The sequence below is a fragment of the Marmota marmota genome, unplaced genomic scaffold (assembly GCF_001458135.2).
Source record: "Marmota marmota marmota unplaced genomic scaffold, marMar, whole genome shotgun sequence".
NCBI classification, from domain to species: domain Eukaryota; kingdom Metazoa; phylum Chordata; class Mammalia; order Rodentia; family Sciuridae; genus Marmota; species Marmota marmota.
In genome coordinates this window covers 62,636,175-62,645,312 of record NW_026000174.1, presented here as the reverse complement: position 1 = coordinate 62,645,312, position 9,138 = coordinate 62,636,175, and the positions used below count along the sequence as shown (strand labels likewise).

General features: G+C 45.7%; 1 long non-coding RNA gene across 2 annotated transcripts; it reads right to left on the bottom strand.

The window, feature by feature from the left end:
• Nucleotides 1–827: 827 nt before the first annotated feature.
• On the bottom strand, nt 828–8,616 carry LOC125612124. 2 transcript variants are annotated; one of them, XR_007342445.1, is made up of 2 exons: nt 8,242–8,616; nt 828–2,373 (listed from the first exon to the last, which is right to left on the bottom strand). It is a non-coding gene; the product is annotated as an uncharacterized LOC125612124 (long non-coding RNA). The 2 variants fall into 2 exon arrangements; XR_007342446.1 differs by lacking the exon at nt 8,242–8,616 and adding an exon at nt 4,065–6,916.
• Nucleotides 8,617–9,138: the final 522 nt, after the last annotated feature.

The following is a 9,138-nucleotide window of genomic DNA, read 5'->3' as shown; positions in this document are numbered from 1 at the left end:
TCTACTATAAACAGTGATGTGGCTGTGTCACTATAGTAAAGTGATTTTAAATTCTTTGAATATATACTGAGGAGTGGGAAGCCTGGGTTAAATGGTGATTCCATTCCTATCTATGCTTATTTAAGTTACCATATATGAAATGTTGGAAAATACATCCTTTCCATGGGTCAAATTTAGTCTTGTGACATTTTTGTGTTTCTGTATTTGTTTCAAATCTCAGTGTGTTCCTAGTGTTTTACTAATACATGAGGAGAAATATTTAAAATTAACTAACTCTAAATTTTCAAGAATCTCTTAGTGGAAGGTTTGTCATTTAGAATTCCCATGACCATATTTATTTCTGCAAGAATCTATTTATGGGTGATCACTGGAAGAAGGTTTGTGTTAGATCCTGAAACTTTCCCTGGGGCATCAGGTTGAGAGTACTGCAGGCTAAAACTGGGTGAAGAAACCTCAACCTTGCACTTTTCTTCTCTTGGATAGAGCATTGTGATCCTCCAAACCATGGTGACTTTTGTACAGCTCACCATTTCATTCTAACTCTCTGGACTCACTTATGATGTGAACAGCAGTGATATCAGCTAGGTAAGTAGCTCTGTTTAGTGGAAGAGGAGGGAGGCATTTGAAGTATTTTCCAGAATCATGTACACTCATTATGAACTTCAATCTCTACTTATTTAGAAATTGACCAAAACAAATTCTTAGTGATAAGATAGGAAATGGTGGTTAACAAAACAACAATTATGTGATATATTCCCCAGCCACTCCACTTTCTAAATAAATTTCTCCATATGTACTCTCATTCATAGTGAAAAAGACACCATTCCTTTCATTCTCCCATGCATTCATTTTTACTAATTAATCTAAAATACATTGAACACATATTGTTTACTTTGTTCTAAGTTAACCTTTTGTCACTATGACAAAATACCTGAGAAAATCAAGTTAAAGAGGAAAGAATTATTTTGGTTCATGGTTTCAGAAGTTTCAGTCCATGGTTGGCTGGTTCCATTGCTGTGGGTCTGTACTGAGTCAGAGTACAGAGTAGCAGGGCATAGAAGGCATGATGGATCTGAGCTGCTCACCTCATGGTGGCCAGGAAGGAGAGAGAGAGAGAGAGAACACAAAGGCCAAGAGCACTGTACCAAGGATCCATTCCCTTCTATTAGGTCCCACCTCCTATAATTTCCACCACCTACTGAGAGTCCATTCAAATTGTGAATCCATCGATGGATTGTCTACTGATGGGATTAGAGTCTTCATGATTCAGTCACTTCCCAAAAGCCTCACCTCTGAACATTTTTTAATTGGGGACCAAGTCTTCGCCACATCTGTCTTTGGGGGATATTCCAGATCTTAATTATAACAATGAGAAAACAACAGTCACTTCCTCAAGAAACTCATGTCATATAAAAAGAAAAGCACTTATGTGGAAAAATTATAAAAGTTGATTAAAAGATAAAAATTGCTCTAAGGACACTAGTGTGATCTTGATATTAATTTAACACATCATAACGAGTTTCATGAAATCCTCATTAGCCATATGCACAAACATGTATTCATGAGCTCAAGCATATATATAGTCTCCCAGAGAGCTATACGTGTATTCCACCATAGAGTCTTTATAAGTGGTGGTCTCAAAGCCACCATGTTGATATTTGTGTTTCCATGTCTCTAGGGCAAAATAGGAATGTTTCTCACTGTTTTCATGGATTCATTTTTGTTTTGTTTTATTTTTGTTTTGGGGGAGGTTGTTTTTTATTTTATTTTATTTTATTTTTTATAAATATGTGTTATCTATCACCTTGATCGGCTTGACACACGGTTCACATGATCTCCACTGTTGGGGCAGGAGTAGGGCAGAGTCCCCTAAGAGTATCAAAGGAAACCCAACTGAGTGATAGACCAACATTTTGGATTGCATAGGTTAAAGGGTATAAGTTAACAAAGCCAAACTAATAACACCAAATAAACCCTAGAAATCCCATATAAGCAAGGTAAAAAAGTATAAATGAAGTTTTGTTACCAAAAGTCCAGTCAGTGGGAGTTACTATCATCAAACCAATAGCAAAAAACAAGCAGAGAACTATGTATACACCTAGAAGCAAGGAGTAGCAATGCATTACAGTATAAGAAGTATCTTAGAGGCTGAAAGAGTCCATTTGTCCTGGTGGTAAGTCTATCTTCTGCCGTGCGTTGATCAGCCAGCCCCCCGAGTGGCTGGAGCAGGGCTGTTGTCCTTCTGATCCTCAAACTTCTCCAGTGTTTCCTTCCTCCGGATGGTCAGCTGCAAGGTTGTAGCAGGGTCTGGAGTGCACTCCCAGTCCACAGCTGCAGGCTTGAGTCTGGTGTAATGGATCCAGGGACCAATCTCTGCAACCACAGTTGGGGTAGACAAAATGACAGTGAAAGGACCCTTCCAAAGAGGTTTCAGGCGCTGAATATCCTATTCTTTGACCCAGACTGAACCTCAGGGCTTGAAGGAGTGTGCATCTGTGGTCAAAATTACTGGCAACCTTTCTCTAGCCCATTGGTAGAGAACCTGTAAAGTTTTCCCTAAGGCCTGAAGCTCTTGCCTCAGTGTTAATTCTCCTATTTCTCTCAAGTCTCTCTGGGTTATCCTCTGATAAGTGGAGGAGGTCTCCCATACATAGCTCACAGGGAGAGAACTTTGTCGTCTTAATGGCCGTGATCTTATCCTCAATAGTGCAATAGGGAGGAGTTCACCCTAAAGTAGGTGAGTATCCTGGCATAGTTTACCCAGTTGAGCCTTCAAAGTTCTATTCATTCTCTCAACTTTACCAGAACTCTGTGGCCTATAGGCCATATGTGATTTTCATCTAATATTTAAACTCTTGGCCAATGATTATATCACCTCTGCCACAAATGCTGGCCCATTATCTGAGCCAATAGTTATTGGGATAACAAATCTGGGAATAATTTCTCAGAGGAGCCTCCTGGCTCTCTCCCTAGCCTTTTCAGTGTGGGTTGGAAAGGCCTCCACCCAAACGGAGTAAGAGCACACAAAAACCAAAAGATATTTATAGTCCTGTGGGTGTGATAGTTCAGTGAAGTCGACTTCCAAGTCTTCAAAGGGTGTCCTTCCTATTGCTTGGGTTCCTGACGGAAGTCTTGGCCCTTGGTGAGGATTATCATAGGCACAGACCCCACATTGTTTACAGATCACCCTGGAGGTGCTTGTGAGCTGGGGGACATAGAAATGCTGACTCAGAACTGTCTCAAGTGCTGTTCAGCCAATATGTGTTCCCTGTGGAACTGTCTGGTAAAATCAGGGGCTAGTCCCTCAGGGTTGGCTATGCAGCCATCAGAAAATCTCCACCATCCACTTGGGAGATTCTTTCTTTCTCAGTCTTAAACCAATCACTTCCATGTCGGGAATATTTTGGCTCCCACTCTCTTAGAGGGTCAGGCAGAAGGGCAGCATTTAAGCCTGGGACTGGATCTCTTTCCTGCTTCTTGCAAGTAGCTAACCTGGCCTCTCTATCAGCTCTCTGGTTGCCCTGAGCAACCATGGTACTTCCTCTTTGGTGGCCTCAGCAGTGCATAACTGCCGCAGTCTGGCTGGGCACAATTCAAGAGCCACTTATCAAGCAGAAACGAACTTTATATTTAGAACACATGCAGCACCCCAGGATCTCTTCAGGAATTCCCTCAGAGCCCAACTGCCACCACCGGCTTCCAGCGAGCCTCTCAACCCCCCCCCCTTGAGGCTGATTGGCTGGGTCGCGTGGGCGGAGCCAAAAAAAGTCCCCCAATGAGCAGCTCCGTGGTCTGAAAGGGCCGGGAAACCGCCCAATGAGCATCACCGCAAAGGAGCCAATCAGCTGGCAGCTGGAAGTTTGCTGGGGCCCCTATGGCTGTGGTTCTCAACACATAACTGCCACTTTCCTGGGATCCCACACTGCATCTAGAAGGTTAAGAATTTTCTGCCCAAATTTTATGCCTTTTTTTCCTGAAGTAACTACCCCCCCTCCTTTTTATATATATAAGGCCCCCATGAACATGAAGGGTGGTGAGAGCATATTTTGAGTCTGTGTACTTACATAGATTTCTGTTGCCAACTGAAGTGCTCAGGTCAGAGCCATAAGTTCTGTCATTTCCCTGAGGTAGAGGCTTTGCCTCAATAGTGGAGTCCAGAGTGACCACTTCATATCCAGCAAAACATACCCCATCTTTTATAAAACCACTTCCATCTGTGAAGTACGCTGCATCAGGGTTCCTGAGAGGCTGGCCTGTCAGGTCCAATTTACTGGAGAACACTTTATCCATGACTTCAATCCAGTTGTGATCAGGCTTCCAAGTCCAATGGGCAGCAAAGTTGCTGGGTTTAAAGTCCCCACAACTTCAACCTGGATACGTGGACTTTCCCATAACCTGCCCTGGAATCCGACCACCCTCTCATTAGTCAATCAGTATTGCCCTTTGTGTCCTAGTAATGTCAACACTGAATGAGAAACTCTGACAACCAATTCTGGTCCCATAGCCAGTTTGTCAGCTTCCAGCACCAGAAGGGACAAGGCCACAAGGACCTGTAAATAAGGTGGACAGCCTTGGGCTACAGAGTCCAACTGTTTGGACAAGCAGGCCACTGGATGGTGCCATGTCACCAGCATTTGAGTCCAGGACTCCCATAGCTACTCCAGACCAGTCATGGACGTACAGAGAGTAAGGCTTTGTGAGGTTCGGGAGTCCTGGTCCTGATGCACTGGGAGTGCTTGTTTAATATCTTCAAAGGCTCTTACCGTGTTGGTCCCCATGCTAGGGGATCATGTTCTTCTCCCTTTGTGAATTCATAGAGGGGTTTTTCCATAACTGAGAAGTTGGGGATCCATAGGCAGCAGAACCCAGCAGCTCCCAGAAACTCTCTAATCTGATGGCAGGCTGAAGGGACTGGAATTGACCATATGCCTTGTTTCCTGTCAGGGCCCAATCACTGTTGTCCCTGAGAAACCAAGGTAGTTGACTTTTTCTTGAGGGATCTGGGCTTTCTTCTTTGAAAATTTGTAACCAGCCTTACATAGGAGAGTCAGAAGCAGCTGTGTCCCTTTTATGCCGTGCCCTCTGGTTGTTCCTGCCATATTGGAGCAATGTGCACCCACATTATTTTGCAGGAAAAGCTTGTAAGTCAGAGGCCAGCGCTGTCCCAAAGAGGTTGGTGAGTTTTTGAAACCCTGTGGTAGCCTTGTCCAGGCCAACTGGACTTTGTTCTCATTAGAATCTTCCCATTGGAAGGCAAAGATTGGCTGACTCCGTGGTGCCAATTGAATGCAAAGAAAGGCATCTTTAAGGTCCAAGCATGTGAAATAGGCTGCTTCAGCTGGGAACAGACTTGACTTAGGAAAAGTGTATTAACTGGGGACCACAGGACGTAAGGTGACTGTGGCTTGATTTATTGCATGTAGATCTTGGACTGGCAGGTTATCATTGTTCCTGGTTTCCGGACAGGCAAAAGAGGTGTATTCCATGGTGATTGGCAAGGCCTGAGAATCCCATGTTGCAAAAGTGTGTCCAAATGGTTTTGAATTCCAAGTTGTGCTTTTTGAGGAATATGCTATTGTCTCAGGCATACCAGTATGGCTTCTGGTTTTAGTTCCACCATCACCAGGGGAATGTTTGGGGCTGGTCCCGGTGGATTGTCCTTTGCCCAAACTCCTGGCACTTGGAAAGGGAGCTTTGGCCCCTGTTGTGCTGTCATCTCTGAGGCTGAAGAGATGCCATTCCTCTTCCCAGGGAATTGTGAGGGCTAAAATTTTTGCTTCCAGTTTTCCCAATGATAAGACTGCCTGGCCCTTTCACTAAAAATGATTTGGGCCCAGTTTTCCCAGCAGGTTTTGACCCATCAATGGCACTGGGCAATCTGGAACATTCAGGAACTCATGGGTCACTCCACATCCTGCTAAATTGCAACTCCGGAACAACAGGAAAGGATGGCGAGCTTAGCTACCTGTGGCTCCTACAATTGTGGTCTGTTTCTTTGAAAGTGGGCCCACAGTTTGGGTCACCACCTAGTGGTGAGCTCCAGTGTCCACCATAAAATCCATAGGTTGGCCCCCTACAAACATTTGGACCATAGGCTCCTGGGGACCAAAGGGATGGAGCTGGCCAGTCCTAGTCCTCATCATAATTTTTCATGGCTGCCACGCCCACAGAATCTTTCTCAGGGGTACCAGATGGGTGTTCGAGGCATTGAGTTTCCTGTGGGATCCATTTGTAAGGCTGGTATCACCCTTGAATGACTTTGCCTCTCTTATCCTGGTAAGGAGTAGCAGCAGCCTGATTGTTTTCCTTTAGTTGGGGACATTCATTTTTCAAGCATCCCTCTAGATGGCAGTAGATGCATTGGTTTGGTCTCAGCTGAGTCCCCGGGTAAGGTATTCCTTCCAGCTAGACCCTCTGTTGGCTTTGCATTTCACCTTGAGTTTGATATTCGTTTTGGCTTTGTCCTGGTGGACCATTTTGGCTGACCTCTGGGTTTGTGGTGAGGGCAGTTGCAAGGAGATCCATCCCCTATGCTGGAGTACCACCCCGGTCTTTGTTGGGGAATTGGGCCTGGGCATTGGCTTGGATATTGCCTTGTGCATCTGCAACATGTTTCTCTAGCCATTTTAAAGCTGCTTGGGTCACCCATCTGTGTTCTTCAGTTGAGTAGAGTTAGGAGGAGCTGGCAGCAGTTCACTCAGGTAGGCTGGTGAGTCTGGATAATGGATTGCCTCAAATCATCATGGCCTGGGCCTTCTCCATGTAGGAGGGAGTATGATTTTCCAACTTAAAAGATCAGTGGAGGTGAAAGGCTGATACATAAAAAGCCATCGTCCCCTTCAAACATTTCCCTCTTGGTAAATGTAGGCAAGTCCTCTAGCCTCTCACAGAGGAATCTGGAGAGCTCTCATCTGGGTGGTGGCTCTGGTCTTTTTTTTTTTTTTTTTTTTAATGTTTATTTATTTATTTTAGTTTTCGACGGACACAACATCTTTGTTTGTACGTGGTGCTGAGGATCGAACCCGGGCCGCACGCATGCCAGGCGAGCACGCTACCGCTTGAGCCACATCCCCAGCCCCTGGCTCTGGTCTTAAGATGGGTTTCCATCCTGGTCTTGGGGGGTAGAGGAGAAGTCTTTTGTTCTGGGGAATACTCTGGCTCTGAGGACACCATGGAGGAAGGAGTACCTGGTGTTGAAGGGACACCCTCTGCTCCTGCCTGTTGTTCCAGAGGTCTTGGCAAGGTTGGATAGAGTACCACGTAGGGTGGTAAGTTCTCTTTGGCTCACTGGGCAAAACATGGCTTTTTTCCTGCCTTTTTCTTTTTCTGTCAGGTTCTCTTGGTCTAGCTACCTTCCATTGAGTCTTAGAAGCTGCTATGCTCCAGCTAACATCAGCTTGGACTGTCCACCTAGACAGGCTCTCTACCAAGGGGATGCTTTGTACTATCTCTTTCCAGCAATCAATTCAAGGGAACTGGCCAGGGTGTCCAGAGGTCCAACTCCTATTAAAAGGACCTCAGCAATGACTCTTTTGTCTAAAGATCCTTCTGGTGGCCAGCCCATACTTAAGGTGGGTCATTCTAATTCACAGAGAGCACTTAACCTTTGTGGAGTGAGTTTCACCCCAGAGTTTCCCTTAAAACCCTTTTAGATTTTTTCAACATACATTCCAAGAGGTTCAAGGAACTCTGTCTACTTTGTGTGTGTGCCTCCCAGCTTCCACCCTATGTCACTGTCACACACTTAGGACAAGACTCGCTTCATTCATCTCTGCCCATTCCCCTTGCGGGGACTTAGGATCCTCTTAGCCTTGTGGGTCTGTATCAACCCCTGACCTGGAGTCCCACCTAGACGGTGGCATTCCGCCACAGACTGTATGCGGCACCACTCAGAACCTTGGATCAGGATTCTGCACTGGCTTGGGCCCTTGGGTTGGGTCAGAACCCTTCCCTTTGTCCATCTCATTCACACACTTTCACACAGATGTGTTCAGAGCAAAATTTCTGTACTGTCCAATTCCCCAAAATTTCACAAATTCCAAACCCAAAAGGGAGTCACGGTTTTCCTTCTGGTCACTGACTCTGAGCAGAGACTACTCGGGGGACTCCCTGGGTCATTTGGGCTCCAACTCCTTCTGGAGGGTACTCAGGACCCACAGAGGTTGATCAAGCCTCTCTTCCACCTGCTTAGGCCTCTGAGGGGAAGTCAGGTGGGCTGCCACAGGTGGACCCGGGTCCTACCTGTTCAGCTGGGTGGTGCTCCAAAGTCCCAGCTCTGGCTCCTGCTCCTCAGTGTCTTCCCTTGTGCTCGGGGCGGGGGCAGCAGCTCCAGGGCGCCAGGTGAGTTGCCCCCCTTCAGGCAAAGAGCAGCCTGTGCGTGCTAAGGGGAAGTTTGAGAACTTTATACCCAGGGTACAGGGGGAGGGCTCCGAGGTCCACAATCTGCAGAAGTTCACAGAACAGTAGGGTTTGGGTTTTTTTTTTTTTCCCTTCTCTTTGCTCCCAGCTCAGGCCAGGTTTTCCAAAAATAAACCCAAGGACATTCTCGCTCCTCTCTCTTCTCTCTGAAAAATCAGTGCCTGGTGGGGCTGAGGATAGAGCTCAGTTGGTAGAGTGCTTGCCTCACTTGCACAAGGCCCTGGGTTCAATCCTCAGCATCACCAAAAAAAAAAAAAAAAAAAATCAGTGCCTGGAAAAGAGAGCTTTTGGTTTGGTTTTTTGTTTTTTGTTTTTGTTTTTTCCCCTCTAACCAGCTGGCCTTCAAGAGGGGACCTAACTCACAAACACCTCTGTGAAGGCCTTGGGTTAGGCTCTTATCATACTTTGCCTCTGCAGGCATATCTCCCACCTGAAAATTCTTTTGCAGAAGTTTTACTGAGAGTCTAAGAACAAATTATGGTGGGGGGTCTCTGTAGAAGCTCAGTTAAGATTTTCTGTGGAGAAGTGGGGTGCCACTACATGAATATTTGTACTCCATGCACGAATGGACTTCTTTTCACTTTGATTATCTGTTACCCCTTGTAGATAATTTTTTGGTGGGGGGAAGGGGTACCAGGGATTGGACCCAGGGGCACTTACCCACTGAGTTACATCCCCAGCCCGTTTTTTATATTTTATTTTTATTTAGAGACAGCATCT